Source organism: Macaca fascicularis, chromosome 9 (assembly GCF_037993035.2).
Source record: "Macaca fascicularis isolate 582-1 chromosome 9, T2T-MFA8v1.1".
Classification (NCBI taxonomy): domain Eukaryota; kingdom Metazoa; phylum Chordata; class Mammalia; order Primates; family Cercopithecidae; genus Macaca; species Macaca fascicularis.
This window is the reverse complement of record NC_088383.1, coordinates 79,018,677-79,041,498: the sequence shown is the minus strand read 5'-3', so window position 1 is coordinate 79,041,498 and position 22,822 is coordinate 79,018,677. Positions and strand designations below refer to the sequence as shown.

Sequence of the window (22,822 nt, the reverse complement as noted above, 5' to 3'; positions counted from 1 at the left end):
TTTCAACTATGCCTATTTCAGAATTTATCAGCTAACCTAATTCCAAGTAAATTCCAAGACTAAGCATAATATAAAAATATTGTCAGTTGACAATTGTCAACACATGGTTTCTCAATAAACAATGCAGTTTCAAATTAACATTTGTTTTTGACAAATATTCTGGAATTAAGAAGCATGATATCATTTTCCTGCAAGAAAATTGTGCTCAATTGACTAGGAACATCTAGTAAAATTGCTGTCCACTTCTGCTTTTGCTGAATCTCGTTTCTGGTAAAAGGTTTTATTACTAAAGCTTCAATCATAAACAATCCTGCTTATAAAAACAAGGTAAATCTTTATTGAGTTGGAAAGTAACTCAATGGATGTTAGAAAAGAGGTAGTCTTTAAGATAATAAGACTGCAGCTCTCTGATAAAAGTTTAACGTAGGCAAATTTATTCTAAATTGTCAATATAATGAATAAACTATATCCTAGATTTAGTCACAGAAATAGTACTTCATAGTGCATAATTGTTAAAGAATATTGTGTTCACTATTTTTAATGCCTTTTCATTTAAAATATATCTTGTTATTAAATATGTATTCATTCATTGTTTTACGTTCCCAGTTCAGAAAGGTATAAAATGAAAATATTTAATAAAAATCTCTCTTTACTCCCATCCAATAGCATAATTGATAATTACCACATCCACTATTTTTTAAGTTTTTAAATCTAAACTTATTTTTATTATAAAAGTATTATAATACATGTCCATTACTTTTGAATAATTCACCACACCAAAGAACATCAAGTAAAAATTTTAAAAGTCTCCAAACTAATCCCCCAAAGCACCAACTATTCAGCTCTTGCATATCTGTCCAGAAATTTTTACATGAATGTATGATTTATGTGTATAAGTATATATAGATACATATGTTTTATATACATAAATGTATACATGTTTTATATATGTATGTTTTCTGAATATATTCATATACATTCATATATACAAATATATGTTTTATAAACACAGAGATTTTATAAGAAAACATAGTTATTGTATGTGTTATAAGAAGAGAAGATAAAAATATAGAGCCTTTAACAAGTAGTATCCTACTAGAGAGATTTTCTATAATTTCTTCTTGCTTATCAATTTATTTTCCTTTCATACTGGGAAACAGATGACCAGCAGGCAATATAGCACAAGAATTAACAGTGTGTACTCTGGAGCCAGACTGCTTCAATGTCTCTGTCCTAGTATCTTAATCAAGTCACTTAACATCATTACTCTTCATTTTCTTCTTTTTAAAATTCATTAATAATAATAACTACTATTTTATGAGTATTAAATAAGAGTACATAAGGCATATTTCATTGATACACTGTAACTTATTTTACCAGGCCCCTAATGAACACATAAGTCATTTCCAACTTTTTCCTATTTCATATAATACTATACAGAATGCCCAGGACATGTATCTTTACACGCATGAACAAGTTTAGCCGTAGGATAAATTCCTAAAAGTAGAATTCCTGAGTCAACAGGCAAATGAATTTTAAGTTTTGTTACATATTGCCACAAAATTCTCCAAAATACAGTCATCCCATCAAAAATATACAAAAGGGTCTGTCTTATCCGTTTATGGATTACATCCGTAAATATTTTAGTTTTCATTGACTCATGAACCTTAGCATAAAGAAAACTGAATCAATTATTTTACTAAATAAAATATAAAGAATACTGTTTCTTATAATTGACAAAACTTGTGAGGAGGGTCTGAGACTGTCTCAACATGTTAGTATGTCTCATTTAGATCTCTTTAGCAATACCAAGTGAGGAACTATGACTCTAGATACTTCTGAGATCAAATTCTTATATGCCCCATCTAGTTCTGGGACCCTGAACACTAAATGCCTTCAATGTCTTTATCTAGAGAAAGGGGTAAAAATATGATTTATCTCACAGTGTTTCTTGGATGCTTAGATGAGATAGTTCATATAATATATTTAGCACAGTATTTAAACATGGAAAGCACTCAACAAAGATTAACTGTTACTTTGGGGAAAATTTCTAATAGAGATGGTAAATTTTTAAGACCAATAGGTGGGTGATTTTCATGTGTTCTCGGCAAGTCAGAATTGCTGCTATAAGACTGTGAAAAGTTAAACTGACCTCCAAAATTTAGAAAGCAGATGAATGCCCGCAAAAAAAGATTAATTTTTTATTGTTGTGATTCTGACTTGGAAAGTTATAATAGCCTCTTTAGAATACTGTCTTTGACTTCACATACTAAAACTAAATATATATCAAAAAATTACATATTTTTTACTCTAAAAATATTGGAATGTTGAACAACTGGCTGAAGAGCCATATTCAGAAAGAGATCATTTAAACAATTATTATATTCTTGTCTTTGTTAAGGGAATATGAAAAGCCAGTCAGGTAGCTCTGTTGGAAGGAGAAATGTCACCCCCAAAATACATTAATAAAGATGCTATAACTTAAATTCTTATTGCTGGACTTGTCCCTAATTTCCCCAATATTCGTAACCCTTTTCAGCTGGTTTCAGCCCACACTCTGGTCTTAAATTAAACATCACTTCCTATGGGAAGCTTGGACCCCCCATTACTAAGATAGGTCTTACAGTAAGATTCTATGCTATCTACCATAACCTTCATAATTTATTATAACAAATTGTATCAAAACCTGTCTTTTCTTCTGGATCATAAAACTAGTAAGTGCAAGAGTTGCATTGGTCCTGGTCACCACAGCATTCCCAGGATCTAGAATAGTGCTTACTCTGTTGCATATATTCAATACATTGACTATATATTGCCAAATTAATATGTGAATGAACATTATTTAACTTTTCTTTGATAAACATTTGTTGTTTCCTCTATAAAACAGCTGTATCCTAGGTATCCAGGAGATAGATATCAGTATGAAACAGTTTTTTTGCAGCCCAAGAAGTTCAGAGTCAAGTGAAAGTCATCAAACACTGATACAGGTTTCTGGTACAGGCCTGTACAAAGTACTAAGAGACACAGAGGAGGACCTACCTCTGCCTGAGGTGTCAGAAGACATACAAAGGAATGTTCTAGGTAAAAGAAACATGTTCCAACTATTGATAAGGTATTGATAACGACAACTGGTTTATAGAATTTAGCCAGTTCACCATCATTTTGATTTCTGACAGGAGAAAATGGTTATTTTCCTAATTAAATAGAAACGAAGCTACAAGTTTCCTTTCCATCTACAATATTAGCATCTATGTTTTATAAAGTCTACATGTGGAAAGTCTACTCTTTTGAAATATCATTCCCAATCTTGCTTATAATGCTTTTACTTTGAAGTTTGCTGAATAGGAAATTTCACATTTAAAATGCATACAAATAAAAATAACTACATTTTTTCTTCAAGAAATCCCACTCTATACATAAAAATAATTCACTAAAGGTCTTGAAAATGCCACAAGAACTAGGTTCAGAAAACTTCTTTCTACTGAGTCCATTTAGTGCCTTTCCTAAAAAAGGGATTTTTTTAATTGTTAAAAAAATCACTTATGAAATGCCTGCTAAAATAAGGTACTAGAGTCTATAGTCTACAAATATCTATAGAGGTAACTTTTACACACCGATATATGTGTAAGAGATGAAAATTTCTGAATATACAAAAATCTGGCCTACAAACTATATGATCAAATAAATAAACTCCAGAAGTACAAAAAAATTGTTGGCCAAATACACATATTACAAAATATTCTTTATTTTATAAAGCTTCCTATATGGTTCTTTTACAAGTTACTTTGCTGCATTTAAAAGTATAATTCTACTTTCTAAAAGTGATTATATTGATTATAAACTTAAAAGTCAAAGAAAACCTGGTATAAGAAAAATATCCAGATGAAAAAGAGAATAACCAAAATGAAAAGGGGCAGGTACTAAAGATAAAATATTTCCCCAGCTTTTACTTGACATTATGTTTATTATTCTATTAAGATTTCTAATATATGGATCTGGCCAAGTGATACAAATACATCATGGTAAAAGGTTTATATCATACACATATAACATGCATTAGTACATATTCATTGATTCAATATATAATAGGGTTCACAGAATGGGACTAAACACTCAGGGTTTAGTTTTATTGGTTTTTAATTGGGAAAGTGCCATTTTGAATCTGAAAACTCTGAAGAGGTAGAAGCTTGAATTTAACTTTTTAGCGGACAATTATTTTACTTGGCAGGAAAGAGAGGGGGATGATCTCAATTCCACCCTAAACTTACACAGATGTTAAAAAAAAAATGGTAAAGACTCTCCTTTAAAATATCCAAGACAGTTTGACTACAAGGACCAAAAATGTTTTGTATGATTAAAAGAAAACCTTATTATGGCAGGTGGAAGGGAAGCAAACCTAGCCACTGCTGTGTGGACCCAAGGTTGGGTGGTACAGCAGGGTTATAGACGAGGAACGTGGCTGCATATGGTTGCTATTGTAAACTATTGGCAATGTTTTATTTCCATTTTATTATCGTTGAACTCAGTAAGTCTTATTTAAAGTTCTAATTTGCTTTCAACCAAGGCAGAGTAACAGAGACCAGATTCCTTTCCTACCTGAAACCAAAAAACATACCAAATAAATGCAAAAACGGTTGTAAGGCACTGGATGTTAGGCAATGAAGGTCAGTAATCCCTGAGAAATGGACACCTCCTCCAAAAAACAAGGATTACCCTTTTGATAGCCCCAGCTTACCACCATAAGAGATTTTCCAGGCCATGATACAGGAAGGGGAAACCAAGGCAGAGCCTGGCAAATTCTCTGAGCTGAGCAGACAAAGCTGAGTGTCCTCGGAGATTCAAGGCAGTAAAAGTATAAAACAGAATAGAGAATGATAAAGGAAAGAGATACACAGAGAAAGAACACTGATAATCTGCACATGCTCCCTCTTGGTATTCAGCTGAATACTGATCAACCCATATACTGGAGGAAACCACCCAAGGCTAGGGAAAGAATCACCCAAAAGGATTTGAGGTGACATTACTTGCCACTCACACAGGACTGGGAATAATGCTTGTCCAACCACCAGACTTGAAAACTTCATAACTTATGGGACATTGAGTAGAACACAAAGAAGAGTCTTGCCTCAATAGTGGGGAAGAATTAGCCTTAGACCGAACATTGCCCTGGAGCCCTCTAATGAAGCAATTCAGAGAAAGCAGAATTCCCAACTTCAAGACCAGCAGCATTCATGCATCAAAGAAGAGAGATAGCCAGGTAAAGGCAACAGCAGACCAGCGTAATGATTTAATGAAAATGGAAGTGTGTCTGGAATTGATGGGTTCTTGGTCTTACTGACTTCAAGAATGAAGCCGCAGACCATCGCAGTGAATGTTACAGTTCTTAAAGGCGGTGCGTCTGCAGTTGTTCGTTCCTCCCGGTGGGTTCATGGTCTTGCTGGCTGCAGGAGTGAAGCTACAGACCTTCGTGGTGAGTGTTACAGCTCATGGAGGTGGCATGGACCCAAAGAGTGAGCACCAGCAAGATTTATTGTAAAGAGTTAAAGAACAAAGCTTCCACACTGTGGAAGGGAACCTGAGCAGGTTGGCATTGTTGGCTCAGGCAGCCTGCTTTTATTCCCTTATCTGACCCCACCCACATCCTGCTGACTGGTCCATTTTACAGAGAGCTGATTGGTCCGTTTTGACAGTGCTGATTGGTGCATTTACAATCCCTGAGCTAGACATAGAGTGCTGATTGGTGCGTTTACAATCCTTTAGCTTGACACAGAGTGCTAGACAGAAAAGTTCTCCAAGTCCCCACTAGATTAGCTAGATACAGAGTACTGATTGGTGTATTTACAATCCTTGAACTAGACACAGAGTGCTGATTGGTGTGTTTACAAACCTTCAGCTAGACTGAGTGCTGATTGGTGTATGTACAATCCCTTAGCTAGACATAAAGGTTCTCCAGGTCCCCACTAGACTCAGGAGCCCAGCTGGCTTCACCTAGTGGAGCTGCCAGCCAGTCCCGCCACTGTGTCGCTGTGTGCCTGCACTCTGCAGCCCCTGGGCGGTGGATGGGACTGGGCACCATGGCCAAGGGGCAGGGCTCGTAGGGGAGGCTCCAGCTAGGCAGGAGCCCACTGCAAGTGTGGGGTAGGCTCCAGCTGTGCAGGAGCCCACTGCAGGTGTGGGGGAGGCTCGGGAATGGTGGGCTGCAGGGAGGCAGCTGAGGCCCGGGGAGAATTCGAGTGCAGCGCCAGCTGGCCGGCACTGCTGGGAGACCTGGCGGGCACCCTCGGCAGCTGCTGACCCGGGTGCTAAGCCCCTCACTGCCTGGGGCGGTGGGGCTGCTCTGAGTGTGGGACCCACCAAGGCCACGCCTACCTGGAACTCGCACTGGCCCACAAGCCCCGCGCACAGCACTGGTTCCCGCTGCACCTCTCCCTCCATACCTCGCCACAAGCAGAGGGAGCCAGTTCCGGCCTCAGCCAGCCCAGAGAGGGGCTCCCACAGTGCAGCAGCGGGCTGAAGGGCTCCTCAAACACAGCTAGAGTGGGTGACTAGGTCGAGGAGGCGCTGAGAGCAAGTGAGGGCCACCAGCACGTTGTCACTTCTCAGAAGGACATGAGCAGCCAGTCAGTGAGCCCTGCACCATTGGGAACTCTCAAAATGAGCTGGGAAATACTTTGATTGGGTTGATTGTATAAAATTATAGTAAATGTTTTATAAAACATAAAATTTGATGGGGCTACTTTCTATAAAAATAATAGAAACATCTCCCAACATCATAGACAGGATATAGTAGAAGCTGTATTAAAAGACCTCCTCTTCACCACCTCTCTTGATTAATAAACTCTTTTTATTCCTCTCAGCAACATATTAATGATATCTCCTTTCTGGTATGTAAAATACACTGAAGACCTTCTGCTTCCAATAACTGAAGTTGATCAAGAAGTTGAAAAGGTTTGCTCCCCAATCTTTTCATGTGAGTTGTAATTATAATTATATAGTTTTATTAATTATATAAATCTATCAAATATAAGTGTAAAAATATATATTAATTTTTTAAAAACTAATTTTTAATGCTTTGGAGACATTCAGTAAAGACGAGTTCCTAAAAATGTTAAGTTGGATGTGGAAGCAAAAAATGGTAAAAGTTGGAGCAGGGCAAGGCAAGGAAAAGGATTATAAAAGATCAAGAAAGATTCTGCAGTTAGGTAGCTTCCCAAGTGTCATTAAGCTTTCTTCCATGAAGACACCAAAACTGGAAATCTTAGTCAATATAGTTTGGTTGTGGTTTCGGTCAAAATGACTATGTAAGATGCAATCAACAAACCATGCTAAAAAGAGATTGGATAACATTCGTGTTACACCCTTTAATATAAAATTAAATATTTAAGTTGTGTATTTTTGTGTGTATAACTAATGAACTAATGAACTTTTTACTTCTAATAATGAGAACAAATATATCTTGAAGCAAAAATTATCTGCTATATTTTAAAACACTGGAAATAACTTTCAGTCACATTTAGTCAAACTTTAATTATATGTAAAAGTACACAACTCCTAATTTAAAACTTTATTAATATTTTTAGGAGCAAAATATTTTGTACAATGTATCTATAAACTATGCACCTAAATAAATTTCAATATTAAAGAAGATTTTAAAATAGAGCTAAACATCTCTTCAGAATTTCAAAGAAAAATGAAATTTTTTAATTTTCAAAAAACTGACCAAGTAATTTCATATCATATTTAAATTTGACAATTTTTTTTTTCTATGCAGACTCTCACTTTGTCAGTTAGGCTGGAGTACAGGGGTAATCTTAGCTCACTGCAGTCTCAAGCTCCTGGGCTCAAGCAATCCTCCTGCCTCAGCCTTCCAAGGAGCTGAGACTACAGGTATGCATCACCAAACCCAATTAATTTTTTATATCTCTTATAGAGATAGGGTCTCGTTATGTTGCCCAAGCCGGTCTAGAACTCCTGGCCTCAAGTGATCCTCCCTCCTCGGTCTCTCAAAATGCTGGGATTACAGCCATGAGCCACCTCACTGAGCTAAATTTGACAATAATTTTAAGATAATAAAATACACAAAATATATTCCTACAACATTATCATCATCTCCTGGTGTTACAAGTTTCATATACCTAAAGTGGTTTACAGTAAAACAAACTGACAAAGGAACAAAGCAATCCATATTGTAAACCAATCAATAAAAAGAGAAAATAGTATGAATTTATAACTTAAATATTTAAACTTTGAGCTGAAATAGCTACCTATAATTACTCTCTATTGAATTTCTTTCCCAACAACCTATTGACTGATATGCCATCCACCAATAAACACTTTTACATTATTCTTGATGTCAATTTAATTCTTTTGAGGTGAAATAATAGGCCTTATAACTAAGATTTCTGACTAAATTTATCATTTTTTTCTAATATTTCCTTTTATGGCTAAATATAGTAAGCTTAGCCATGAATACACTTACATTACACTATGCTGAATTAGCAAAAATTGATATATTTGCTTTTTTGACATCTGCTAAAAGAATCTCATTCTAGTGCTTTGGAGTTGAAAGCTTTTTTTTAATAAATGATACCTAACCCTTACAAACAGGTCATTCATTCATTTATCAACACTGAGCACTAAAATATGCAAAGCACTATGGGGTATACAACAGTGATTATAACATGGTCTCTACCAGGTACCCTCAAATAGGAAAATGAACCACTTCCATGAGAAGATTCTTCTGTTTGGTTTTAAATGTCAGCATCTTCAGATACACCTACCTTAAAGTATATTGACATAATTCCATAGCACATCCCCCCCAAAAATACAAATACAATAATTCTTCATATGCACAATTCCTAGATTTCAATATTTTATGTATGATTTAAAAGTTCTCTGAGGAGAAAATGAAAAATGAGAGTGATCCTACATCAAAGGATCAATCATTTTAAAATAAAATTACCAATTATCAATTATCACTTATAATCAGCCTCAACAAAGTTCTACTCATCAAGAGGTTAAGTAATAAAGTAGAATTCAGGCTTCACCTTACTACAAATTCAAGTCCCACAGCTGTGATCAGAGCAATAAATATTTAACAAATTTATTCTTTCAAATACCCCATTCAGAGTACTACAGCTGTTAATCAATAAGGTCAAATTTGGCCCTATTGATATGCTCCTTATGTAGAAATGACAGAAGTTATTTTAGGGCCCCATTATAAAGTCTTAGTTCACAAGCTCACACAAAACTTGCAAGGAAGTCAATGTGACTAACTGTACGTACTGAAAGTACAAAGTCAAACCCCAAGGAGCATAAAAATGTAGGAAGATAAACATCTAGGATTCTGAACCATTACAAAAGAAAATACATTCCATTCACAAGAGCATCCAAAGAATAAAATATTTAGGAATAAATTTAACAAAGAAGTGTAAGACTTGTATGCTGAAAACCACAAAACATTGCTGACAAATTAAAGATGACCTAAATAAATGATCATATCTCATGCTCATGGATTAGAAGACTTAATATTAAGATAGCAATACTCCCCATATTGATCTACAGATTCACAATAATCCCTGACTGATATGGCTTAGATGTTTATCCCCTCCAAATCTCAGGTTGAAATGTCATCCCCAGTGTTGAAGGTGGGCCCCAGCGGGAGGTGGGTCATGAGGGTGCATCCCTTATGAATGTCTTGGTGCTGTCCTCATGATAACAAGTGAGTTCTTGCTCAGTTCCCATGAGATCTGGTTGTTTAAAAGAGTCTGGGACCTCCCACTCCTCTTGCTCCCACTCTCATCATGTGACATGCTAGCTCCCCCTTTGACTTCCACTATGATTGGAAGCTTCCTGACACCCTCACCAGAAGCAGTTGCTGATGCTATGCTTCATGTAAAACCTGCAGAACCATGAGTCAATTAAATCTCTTTTCTTTATAAATTACCCAGTCTCAGGTGTTCCTTTACAGCAATGCAAAAATGCATTAACACACTTTTAACAAAATCCTTGCTGGCTCTTTTGAAGAAATTGACCAGCTGATCCTAAAATTCATACAGAAATGCAGGGGACCCAGAATAGCCGAAACAATCTTGAAAAAGAGGGGCAAAGTTATAGAAATCACACTTCCCAATTTCAAAACTTACAAGGAAGCTATAATAATCAGTAGAATTGATATCTCAGAAATAAACCCTTGCACTTATGGTGAGTTGGTCTTCAACAAAGGGGTCAAGAAACTTCAGTGGGAAAGTAACTGTCTTTTCAACAATGGTGCTGGGACTATTAGATATCCACACACACACACACACACACACACACAAAACTAAATGTGGACATCTATCTCATACCACACCCACAAGTTAATTCAAGGTAGATCATAGACCTACATGCAAGAACTAAAACTATAAAACTTAGAAAGAAAACAGGAATAAACTTTATAATCTTGAGTTAGGCAACAATGTCTTATACATGACACCAAAAGTACAAGCAATTAAAAAAATTGAACTGAACAATCAAAACTTAAACCTTTGGACTCCAAAAAACAAGCAAAACAAAATTAAGAAGGTAAAAAGACAACCCACAGAATGGAAGAAAATGTCTGTAAACCCTATATCCAATAAGGGTCTTGTATCCAGAATCTATTAAAAAAAAAAAATTACTACTTAATAATGAAAAAACAACCCAGTTTTTAAAATAGGCAGAGAGTCTAAATAGACATTTCTCCAAAGAAAAAATACAAATAGTCAATAAGCACATAAAATGATATGCTATCATAAATATAATCTAAATTATTAAAGCATAATTAAAGATGTACAGAGGTTTTAGTAAGGACCTTTGAATAAGTTTTTTTTTTATTTATTTAAAAATAGGCACATTTCTTCTGTAGTCAAAAACACAAGGCTAAAAACATTCCTATAGAGGAGACCAAAAAAATAAATAAATAAATGTGTACGTATGTGTACTGGAAATTGTCACCTTAATAACTGTAAAAACTAGTGAGTAATTATTATAATGAAGCAGTAGAAAAGTAACATTTACATACATTGCAGCTAACTTCTCTCCTTGGGGGGAATATCAAGATCATTAAAAGGGTGCGGGTAGAGGGTGCCGATCTTGTTTACCATGCTGCAGCAAAACCATGAGCAGAATGGAAATCCCTAGAGAGACCCCATAGAGCTCATTATGTAGCTAAAAGCAAACTCTGAGCTATAAATATTGGTTGTCTTTTGCACAAAAATTAACAGTAGCTTTAATTGTCCTTTCTTTTTACTTTTCCCACCAATGATACATTCAGTCTGAGAAACTTAAGATTCTTAACAAGTAAGAGGTCAAATATTTTTGAAACTCCTTGGATTCTTAGTTCCTTTACTTCAGACAGAGTCAGCAAACTATGGAAACAAGCCAAATTCAGCCTGCCCTGTTTATGTGCAGCCTACAAGCTAAGAATGTTTTTTAATATTTTTAAAGGTTGGCGAAAAAATCAAAAGAATAATATTTTATGATGTGAAAAATTATATAAAATGTAAATTTCAGTATACATAAATAAAACTTTATTGGAACACAACCATGCCTTTTTGTTTATTGCTTACGTATTTCTATAGCTATTTTCATTCTTCAACAGACAGAGTTAAATACTTGCAACAATGTATGCCCCACAAAGCCTGAAATATTTACTCCCTGGCCTTTTACAGAGAATGTTTGCTGATCCCTCATCTGAGATAAATGAACTAATAAAATTCACAATCTGTTTTTTTAAAAAGCACTTCATTTTTAAAAAGTTCATACAACTAACAAGGGTCTCCATTTTGATGTACATAAATGTGGCCCTAAAAATTCTTTTTCAAAAACTCTTTAGTTGGCTATCATATCTTAAGCTGAATACATGAACCTTGCCTGAAAATCCTAGACAACATAAAGTTGAGTTTATCCCTTAAAATAATAAAATTTGACCCAGCAGTCTTTCAGCTTCAGTATTCATATATATAATAATTTTAGCATCTCAGGAATTTCCCATATGCCTCAGTTAAATAGTTCCCTGAAGAATACTCAGCCAGCTCTAAATAATGCTCCCAGTGTAATACCAAAAGGAGGTATGAATCTTCTCCTCACCCCAAAGCATCATAGTGAAACACTATACTGCAGGAGTCAACAGCCAGCTCATCTACCTTGTTCACTACCTTTCAATGAAATCCTGAGCAAGTCACATAACTTTTTGGTATCAATATCCTTATTATGCAAACACGAAGATTACGGAAACACAATAAAGAAAATAGGTGAAAGCCTTTAGTTCTCAGAGAAACATACCGAATAAACACAGAGTTCTTACAAGGCAAAAGTATCCTCACTGCTATGTTTATATTTTGTATATTTTAGTGTGAAGATTTATCATGTCAAAATCAAGGCTACTCCCATGAAAGTTCCAGAAGAATTTCCCATGGAGATTCAGCAAACTTTCCTGTCTCAGTCCATCATAAATCTCAGCTTGCTATTTATAGGGAAGGGAGGCTGGGAAGTGCTGGGTAAAGGAAGTGCTGGTATTTCATAAATGGTGCTGGGGAAACTGGCTAGCCATATGTAGAAAACTGAAACTGAATCCCTTCCTTACACCTTATACAAAAATTAATTCAAGATGGATTAAAGAGTTAAATGTTAGACCTAAAACCATAAAAACCCTAGAAGAAAACTTAGGCAATACCATTCAGAACATAGGCATGGGCAAGGACTTCACGTCTAAAACACCAAAAGCAATGGCAACAAAAGCCAAAATTGACAAATGGGATCTCATGAAACTAAAGAGCTTCTGCACAGCAAAAGAAACTACTGTCAGAGTGAACAGGCAACCTACAGAATGGGAGAAAATGTTTGTAATCTACTCATCTGACAAAGAGCTAATATCCACAATCTACAAAGAACTCAAACAAATTTACAAGAAAAAAACAACCCCATCAAAACATGGGCAAAGGACGTGAACAGACACTTCTCAAAAGAAGACATTTATGCAGCCAACGGACACAACAGACACTGAAAAAAAGCTCATCATCACTGGCCATCAGAGAAATGCAAATCAAAACCACAATGAGATCCCATCTCACAACAGTTAGAATGGTGATCATTAAAAAGTCAGGAAACAACAGGTGCTGGAGAGGATGTGGAGAAATAGGAACACTTTTACACTGTTGGTGGGACTGAAAACTAGTTCAACCATTGTGGAAGACAGTATGGCAATTCCTCAAGGATCTAGAACTAGAAATATCATTTGACCCAGTGATCCCATTACCCGGTATATACCCATAGGATTATAAATCATGCTGCTATAAAGACACATGCACACATATGTTTACTGTGGCACTATTCCCAATAGCAAAGACTGGAAACCAACCCAAATGTCCATTAATGGTAGACTGGATTAAGAAAATGTGGCACATGTACCCCATGGAATACTATGCAGCTATAAAAAAGGATGGGTTGATGTCCTTTGTAGGGACATGGATGCAGCTGGAAACCATCATTCTCAGCAAACTGTATCAAGGACAAAAAACCAAACACTGCATGTTCTCACTCATAGGTGGGAATTGAACAATGAGAACACTTGGACACAGGGTGGAGAACATGACACACCAGGGCCTGTTGTGGGGTGGGGGGAGCAGGGACGGAAAGCATTAGGAGATATACCTAATGTAAATGATGAGTTAATGGATGCAGCACACCAACATGGCACATGTATACATATGTAACAAACCTGCACGTTGTGCACATGTACCCTAGAACTTAAAGTATAAAGAAAAAAACAGTTTTGCTCTAAAGAACATGCTCTTCAGTAAAGTTCAACAACTCCTTTCTCTCCTTAATAGACCCTCAGACACTTAGACACACTAGCTCCTAAAAATCGTTTGTAACTATACCCCTTAAATCTGTATTTCATAATAATGTATTATGTACAAAATTTAATTCATTTTACCTAGGTTTATACATACTAACTTGTACTTTGAAGTCAAATCATTCTTTCTTAATGCTTCTTTTTTTAGAAATGAGTTCATAAGCTGTGATCCTGCAAAAACATCTTGAGGCTCTAACGAAATCTAAATATTTTAAAGTCCTCCTAAATAATTACTAATTAACTGAGAGAGTCTTTAACCCAAAGTGTCTCCTATTAGTATGAGAGAAATAATAGTAATCTGGACATTAAGAAACCTGCATTTTACTTATTAGCAGCATTTGAGGAATGGCATTTAAAAATATGGGAAATAAGATTATTCTCTGGAAATTAAACTGCAGTCATCACCTACACAATGGATGGAAGAGAGATATACCGAAAAAAAGAAAAACAATTTTCTTCTCACATCCAAGAATAGGATAGTAATGAATTATATTTTGAGGGTCAAATGATCAGTCATCTTAAAGTAACAGAATGGATCCCAGGCTTCAGTCAATGGCTAACCTTGACTGTAAATTAATTAAAAGTTTTGGTATATCTAAAAAAAGGAATTATCAGTCAAAAAGGGGTTGTGTCAATCATGAAAAAAAGAAAATCACAAAAGTTGGTGATATTCATCCAAACAGTTTCCAACAGAGAAAGAGCTTTATATAATAAACCAGTCATAGCAGAACCACATTGGTAAGATTATCTCTACAGAAAGGATAGATGAATCTGATGATTTTTAACTTTTACCATTAAGCATTCAATTTATCCAGCTTCCTTTGTTCTATCTCTATGCTCACTAAGCAATCTTCTGGTTATTATTTATGTTGCCTATATTGGTCCATCTACAGTGAGAGAACATATTGGTTGTGTGGGTGTACTTTGTTCTGCATAACTTTTTCATTATAAATTTAAAATAGGTCCTGATTTTACATCTCAGCTTCATGATCTTAGTTAATGTGAGTATACTCCTGAGAGACAAATCTGGTCTTGGCATATGTATCTGAAAGGGATCTTAGTTTCAAATAACAGAATCTATTCAAACTAATTTAAAGGTAAAGGAATTTGTTCAGGGTTATTGGGTTGTTTCTGCGAGGCCCAGAAAAGCCAGGTTTTAATGATATTAAGGCAGGAACATCAACCAAGAAAAACTTCCAATACCACCATAGTTCTATTTTAGGTAGAAACCCCACTACTGCCACCACTCATCACTCAACACCTATGATACTATGAACTGGGCCTGAGAAACTCTGTCAGGGCTGCCCTAAAAGAACAAATGCTTCTGCCACTAGATTGCAACAAGACCCTATCTCTTTAAACACGGCCACTCTCATACTGCTTACCTCATCCTTCCAAGTCTCACAGGTATGCATCTTTTTTGCAGAACCTAAGCCATATTCCCAGATGCAAGAAGAGTCTTGGAAATGTATTTTTTATCTTTCCAACCTCTGTAAACATCACCACTCTCATGATGCTTACCTCATCCTTCCAAGTCTCACAGGTATGCATCTTTTTTGCAGAACCTGAGCCATATTCCCATTTGCAAGAAGAGCCTTGGAAATGTATTTTTTATCTTTCCAACCTCTGTAGTATGGTCCCTACCAAATATACTCACACTAGAAAGGAGCGGGAATAGGTCAAGTGAGTCTTATCTTATTAAAACTATTAAACTGTTTAAAACACTTTTAAAACTGTGTCATGTTTGACACCTCTTCCACCCACCCCACTTTCTCTCAATTCTACCATGCTTAAAATTAGCCTGTTAATATCAGTTCTATTCTTCACTGAGATTGCTATAAAGATTGTGCCATTGATATATGTCAAAGTGTTCTGAAAAAGCATGAAACTATATGAATGCAAGAGAACACTCTTATAATTACTAATTATTGAAAGCTTACCATGTAACACTTATGGAACTAAAAACTTTAGATTTTATACAACAATTATAGTAGAGAAGGTAAGGAAAAATATTAACAACTACACAATATCACCTCCTCTCATTATATTTTATATGTGTCCATTTAAAGCAGTTAAATAAATTCCCAGATACTTTAGATAATTCATCTATTTACTTAGGTCAAATGACTCTCAAGGTCAAGGCTTAAAATTAAGCCTAAAATGTAAAAGTAAACAACTGTTTACCTTTTACAAAAACCTGCTCAAGAAATGGCCTTCAGAAGCTTCATGCTTTTAAATAACTAAGCCCAACTTGCTAAACTCTATTTATAATAATACTTGGCTGCTTAAGAACTTAAGGTTGCTCCCTGATTCCTCACATATCAATGCAATCTTTTCTGTCTAAGGGTGGGTTCAACTTTGACTCAGCAAGTCCTAAAATTGTTTACTTTCACTTGATTCATTCTCTGTTTCAGGTTAACTACTTACCATAATCCTTTTAACTCTACTAACCTATCTTTGCTCAGACCATTCCCTTGACTAGGAGGTCCACTGGGTCTATCAGTCCTTTCAAAATGGTACCCCGAGCTCTCTTAATCAAGTATTTCTCCAGACCTCACAGAGAGAGAAATAGAGAAACTACAGCAAAGGAATAAAACCATAACAAGATTGTAAGGAGAGTCAATAGTAGTTGAGAGCCTTCTGAAGAAGGAAAGCTAATGGAAGGCTGTTGACAGATGAAAACAAGAAGAGAAAGCTACAGTCTAGAATATGATATGAGGAGTCTGCGAAGGATGTCAGAGTCATTCTGCCCACTAGAATCCAAAGAATCTCTTGGAGTTGGCAAGTATGATACAAGGCAGAAATGAGCAGTGGGTCTGAAAACTGAGGTGATCACTTGACTTCCTATAGGTGAAATGCTGTGCTCCCTGTCACTTCTCTATTACTGTTTGCCAACAGCTCAACATTTAACCCCAAGTCATAAAATGAGGGCTTTTTTCATAACATAAATTCCTCCATATTCTGACAGAGTTTCAAAGCTGTTTTATGGCAAGAAAGAGGGAAAATGCCAGAAAGAGAAAGACATGAGATAAATAAAATGTTGTGCCTAATCCAGAGATGTCTCAAAATGATAGCCAAGTTTATACACAATTGAAAGGAAGACACGATTTCAGAAGAAATATCTCTATGGGAAGAAAAAAAAGACTCTATGGGAAGAAAAAAAAAGGACTTCACAAAATAGCTATTATGATTAAAAGAGAGACCAAATTTAGACTATGATAGAGATTCAGAACCTCCAGAGAAAACAAAATATATATATAGGAAACGCATAACCCAAACATGAACTAGATCAGTGTAGCACAATTTTAAGCAATAGAAAAGAAAACTATTTGACCTTCATCATAAATCATTCCCCTTTGATTGGCCAGGGGTTGTGACATTGGGTCCTTGGAGAAGAAGATATGCTTTCAGTATCCTACATCACCCTGTACTAAATAAAATGCATAGAGTCACAATAACATTAATGGTGCACTGTGATTTTCAACTTTCACTATTAACTAACGAACAAATGCAGATGACTTCATTATGGTTGCATATAACAATTAAAATGTTAACAACCTTGGTCAGGCGCAGTGGCTCACACCTGTAATCCCCACTTTGGGAGGCCGAGGCAGGCGGATCACCTGCGGTCAGGAGTTTGAGACCAGCCTGGCCAACATGGTGAAACCCCATCTCTACTAAAAATATAAGAATTGGCCGGGCGTGGTGGCACGCCTGTAGTCCTAGCTTTTCGGAAGGCTGAGGCACAAGAATCACTTGAATCCAGGAGGCAGAGATCGCACCACTGCACTCCAGCCTGTGCAACAGTGTAAGACTCCATCTCAAAAAAAAAAAAAAAAAAAAAAGTTAACAACCTTGTCAATGTAAGAATAAAATTTGAAGTGACAGAAAACAGAAGGGAAAGGTGGAATGCAGACGTAAAGGGGAAGGAAGTGGAATGGGTGCTGTTAGTCTTACTATACACAAAGAGTGGTCAGGACACTAATTAAAAGTGATAGAATACAAAACAGAGGGATAATAATAAAACAAAAAATAATTCAAATTATCAAACATTGGAAGGAAGAAAGGGTAAGGACACAGAGGTAGGGGAACAAAACTTTCATATTTCATGACAGGGAGTAAATGGATAGTGTCTTAAATAAATCAAGGAAAAGAGTTATAAACATATGACTTAAAGTTATGAAGTAAGCACCAGAATATCTAAAATCAAACCTGCTTCCTCCAGGTTATGGGCCTGGAAGCAAAGGAGGTTTTTTTCTCAGGTGTTGGATTGAAAGTCGCAAGGATCGGGGCAAGAGATTATTGCTTTTCATCATAAGCTCTTCTGCTCTGTTTAATTTTTTATGATATGCATAATTTGATCTAAAATTTTTATAGATCTGAACTGAACTTCAACTCCTGGAAAATTATCAATTAGCCTTCTTCATTTTGACCATTCCACTGCTATGTACTCTCTTAATACTTTTATATTTAAAGATACTATAACATCTTGAACATTTTCATCTGCTATAATTATTCTCATTTACTTTCCTAAAACTAAATTATATCGAAGTTCCTTGAAGTCAGTAATCAGAACTTATTTTTAATGAGATTATCAGCATTTGATACATAGTACAATATATTTTTAACTGTTGTAATGTATTAAGTGTTGAGGGAAGGGAAGGATGGAGGGAGGGAAGTAGAGAGGGAAGGAGGGAGGAACGGAAGGAGGGAGAGAGGAAGGCAAGGGAAGGGAAGGGAAGGACTTGACTTTCAAATTTCTTATCTAATATAATACTTTATTTTCTGTAGTCTAACATTCTGTCTTCATCTCATATGTCAGTGTTTTATTCTTCTTTTCAGTTTTTACAAATGTTTCTGAAATTATTTTTTAAGAGTGCTGAGATATTCCAGGGAATATGTGTTCAATCCTGTCACTTCACATAAGATAGGGAGATGGCAACTGTCCTCTGTCTCATAGTCTGATTTCAAGGGGATGAAAAAAGAAAACAGAAGCTATGGAATGTTGTCTTTTTCATGTACCTCAAGACTTATCAGCCACCCTTTTCCAAGCAAGTTTTACACTTGCTTCCTTTTCCGTCCAGGCTGCATGCTTACAAACTGAAACAGGAAACAAATAAATGTTATCTCTGGTTTTGAGGAAATTTTTCTGGGGGGTCGTAGATGCACTAGGCTTTTCCCATTTCTTTGAATGCCAGTGAGTTGACTCTATCCTAATCCCATCATCGTCTATACACCAACTCTTAATGACATAATGATAATCACATCGATCTAAAAGGCATAGGAGAGCAGCAGAGCTTTTATTTTACTTATTTTTCTACTTTTATTTTTGACACAGGGTCTCACTCTGTCACCCAGACTGGGACACAGTGGTACAATCATGGCTTACTGCAGCCTCAACCTCTGAGGCTCAAGCAATCCTCCCACCTCAGCATCCCGAGTAGCTGGGACTAAAGGTATGCACCACCATGCCAAGCTAACTTTTTGAACTTTTTGTAGAAACAAGGTTTTGCCATGTTGCCCAAGCTAGTCTTGAACTCCTAGACTCAAGTGATTCATCTATCTGCCTTGGCCTCCCAAAGTACTGGCATTACAGCAGTGAGCTACTGGGACCCAGCATAGCTTTCAATCATAATATTCTCCTTGGGGCACCTAATCTAGAAGGCTCTCTCAAGATCAAGAGAAATCAAAATTATTGATAGTTGTTTTAGCACTTAGGTAACTCACAAACAAGCATCAAAACAGGTATGCTAAATGTTGCTATTTCTGTGTAGTGAGTTTCATGCTTAACTGCCTGAGAAATGCAGACATCTTAGGAAATAAAATATTACACAGAAAATCAGTGGAGTTTGGTGATTTCCATCCTTTGAGACTTACTGATTGTAAGGTGGTCTCATCAAATGCAATATAGCACACAACAGGCTGGTGGTAACGTTTATGAAAGAATCTCTCAAAAATTCCAAACTGCATTAGGCCTGGAAGTTATGCTTCGAGGGGATAAAGGATCAACCAATGAGTGGCTGACCCTGGGACACAAAAGACTGACCTGTTGTCTTAAGAGGATATCATTCTGGTGCCATTCACCCTGCAGACCTCCTATGGGATCAGTTAGATCTATACTTTAGCTCAGCACTTTCCAGTAGAAAAGCTAATGTGAGCCACATATGTGATTGTAAATATTCAGGTAGTCATATTTTAAAATTATTAACATTTACAAAAAAATTTAAGTAAATAGAAAAAAATTAAATATTTAAAACGTAAAAAAAGGTAAAATTGGTTTTAAAACTGTATTTTGATTAATCTAACATATCTAAAATATATCATCTCAATATGCAATCAATATAAAAAAATTATTGACATATTTTACATTTTCCCATACAAAGTATTTGAAATCCATTATGTATTTTATCCTTATAAAACATCTGAATTCAGATACTAAATTTTCATCAGAAATACTTGATCTATATTTAGATGTCATAAAAATTTATAGTCGAAAAAGTTGATTCACATACTCATAAAGTTTTTCAATAGCTGAATGAAGTATTGATTTTTAAAATTTAAGCTACAATTAGATAAAATTAAAAATGCAGATCCTCAGTCACACTATGCACATTTCAAATGCTCAGCGGCCACATGCAGTCAATGTTTGCCATCCTGTACAGTGCAAGCTTTAGTTCAACTTCTCTCAGCTTCTTCTCTGCCCTCTCTTGCTTCCCTCACCCCCTCATAGATTTCACTTGATGGGACTCCAGTAAATCAGTTGCATGAAAACCTCCATCTTAGGTTCCGCTACTTGGGCACCCAACCTATATAAACTATAGTCTATTATAATCTACTCGCAGAGATTTGCAATACAATTCAGCATTTTAAGAATGTTGACTGAGAAGTTATCTAGTAATGAACCTGTACTTAAAATTTTTAATTGAGTTTTATGAATTTACTTAATGTTTTTCTTATAGAAGAGTTCTTAACATTTCTAGAAACACTTGTTTTCCAAGGATCACAGTTTGAGGGTGTACTACAGAATTATTCTCAAACAATTTCAAAGATACTTAGAGTGACCAGAGTAACATATTAAATGACAGGAAAAAAAAGGGAAATGGAGATGTACAATTATCAAGTAGTCAACAAATATTTCTTTAGTATAAAACGTTAAAGGCAATCCCAACTCTGTGAATAATTAACCAGGTAGCTCTAGCAAATCATTTTTTCTTTCTAGATTTGAGTCTCCTTATTTGCCTTAAGTGCGTTATCTCATCAAGATACATAAATACAAATCAGTATTATTGTAGTTATTATTATCATCATTAATATTAGAGAGGCACTGTAGAGATGTAACCTATCTTTTACATATTAATGCCAGATAAATCTTCCTAAAACAGAGACTTAGTCCTGTTACTGTTTGACTAAAAAATTTCCTAAGGATGCCCCAGCATCCTTATCTTGCCATTGAAGGATCTCCAAGGTTTATTCCAAGTTTATCATTCCAAGTTTATTTCCAACTTCACTTTCCATCTATTCCACATAATGAACTGGCTTTGAGGAGTTCCAGCACTGGATGACCAGTTAGAAAATGATGAACCAAAAAGGAGATTGAGAAGAAATTACCAAAGATATGAAAAAGAAATCAGGACTGTGTAGTGTTCCATTAGTCAAGGAAACAGTATTTCAAAAAGAGAAAATAATCAACTATGTCAAATATGCTGATAGTTCAAGTCAGATGACACTAGAGATAGCAAAGTTTGTAAAGAGCTTGTGAAGAAGATGGTGAGTTCAGTTTAAACATAGTGAGTGTGTTATACCAAAATAGCCAAGTGGAACCACGTAGTAAAAGGTTACAGCAGTAATGTTGTCCACAGTATGTGTCACTACTCACTGGGGAAGAAATGAACAGATTCCACTAGTATGTTGAACATCAGACATTCCCAAGAGTGGCCATTATTTGTGGGAGTGAGGTGAGCATGACTATCTATGCATTAATGTAGAAAAATGATTGAGAAGCACTCAGAATTTGGCAGTGGAGCTTTATTTGAGAACTAAAAATTGTCAATATAGCAACTGTAATTCAAATCATGTGAATGAAGAAGCTCCCCCAGGAAAGGAGAAAAGAAGTGACAGAGAGGACCAAGACTAAGACTAAAAAAAGAGACACAAGGAAGAAGGCAATGAGGAAAAAGAAAGATTATGTGGGGAAGTAATAGAAGAATTTAATTTATAATATCCTAAAAGAAAGGTAGAAAGTTTCAGGATGAGTAACTAAATGTTGAAGGCAACACAGGAGCTGAAGAGAATTTAAATTGTGCAAAAGTAATCAGATTAAACAACAAATACACCAAGCAGAACAGGTCAGGTAAAACAGGATTAGGAGTTTAAGAAAAGAGTAGACTAAAAGAAAATGGAATTGTTATTGAATATTTGCCAGTTGTAAAGCTGGGGCAAGCTAATATGTGTGAAGAAAGAACTAGTGAAAAGGAATGTAAATGAACATGCTAGAGAAAAAAAGATAATTGTAGATAAAAGTCTCTCAAGAGAAGAGAAGGGATGAGCTAAGCTCCAGGTAATGATTGGAAAGATTAATTTTAAAGAGCAAAAAGAAACATGACTGCTTTTGAAACTTAAGAAAGGGATGAGAAGAAAGAGTCAAGGACAGAAATTCTTAAGATTTTTATTCCTCACCCTGAGCAACTGCAACAGCTTGATGCACTCTTTAATGCTAGAATGTGCAACACAACAATAATTTTCAGACTCATCTTCTGTGAACACAAACTTTAGGTCACTCTATTACCTTTGCACACATTTATGAAATGGCTACTCTGGTTCCATCTCTCTAGCTGTGGAGGAGAGCAGAGCCATGGCTAGTATAAAAATCACACCTTTGATTTCAGACTCTTTACCAGCTGAGATTTCAGGCCACATTTTAGTTTCTAGGACTCATTACTTACAAAT

General features: G+C 35.7%; 1 protein-coding gene across 3 annotated transcripts in view; it reads right to left on the bottom strand.

Moving 5' to 3' along the window:
• CTNNA3 (catenin alpha 3) overlaps positions 1 to 22,822 on the bottom strand; it is a 1,764,647-nt gene that overhangs the window by 1,618,002 nt on the left and 123,823 nt on the right. The window lies entirely within an intron of this gene.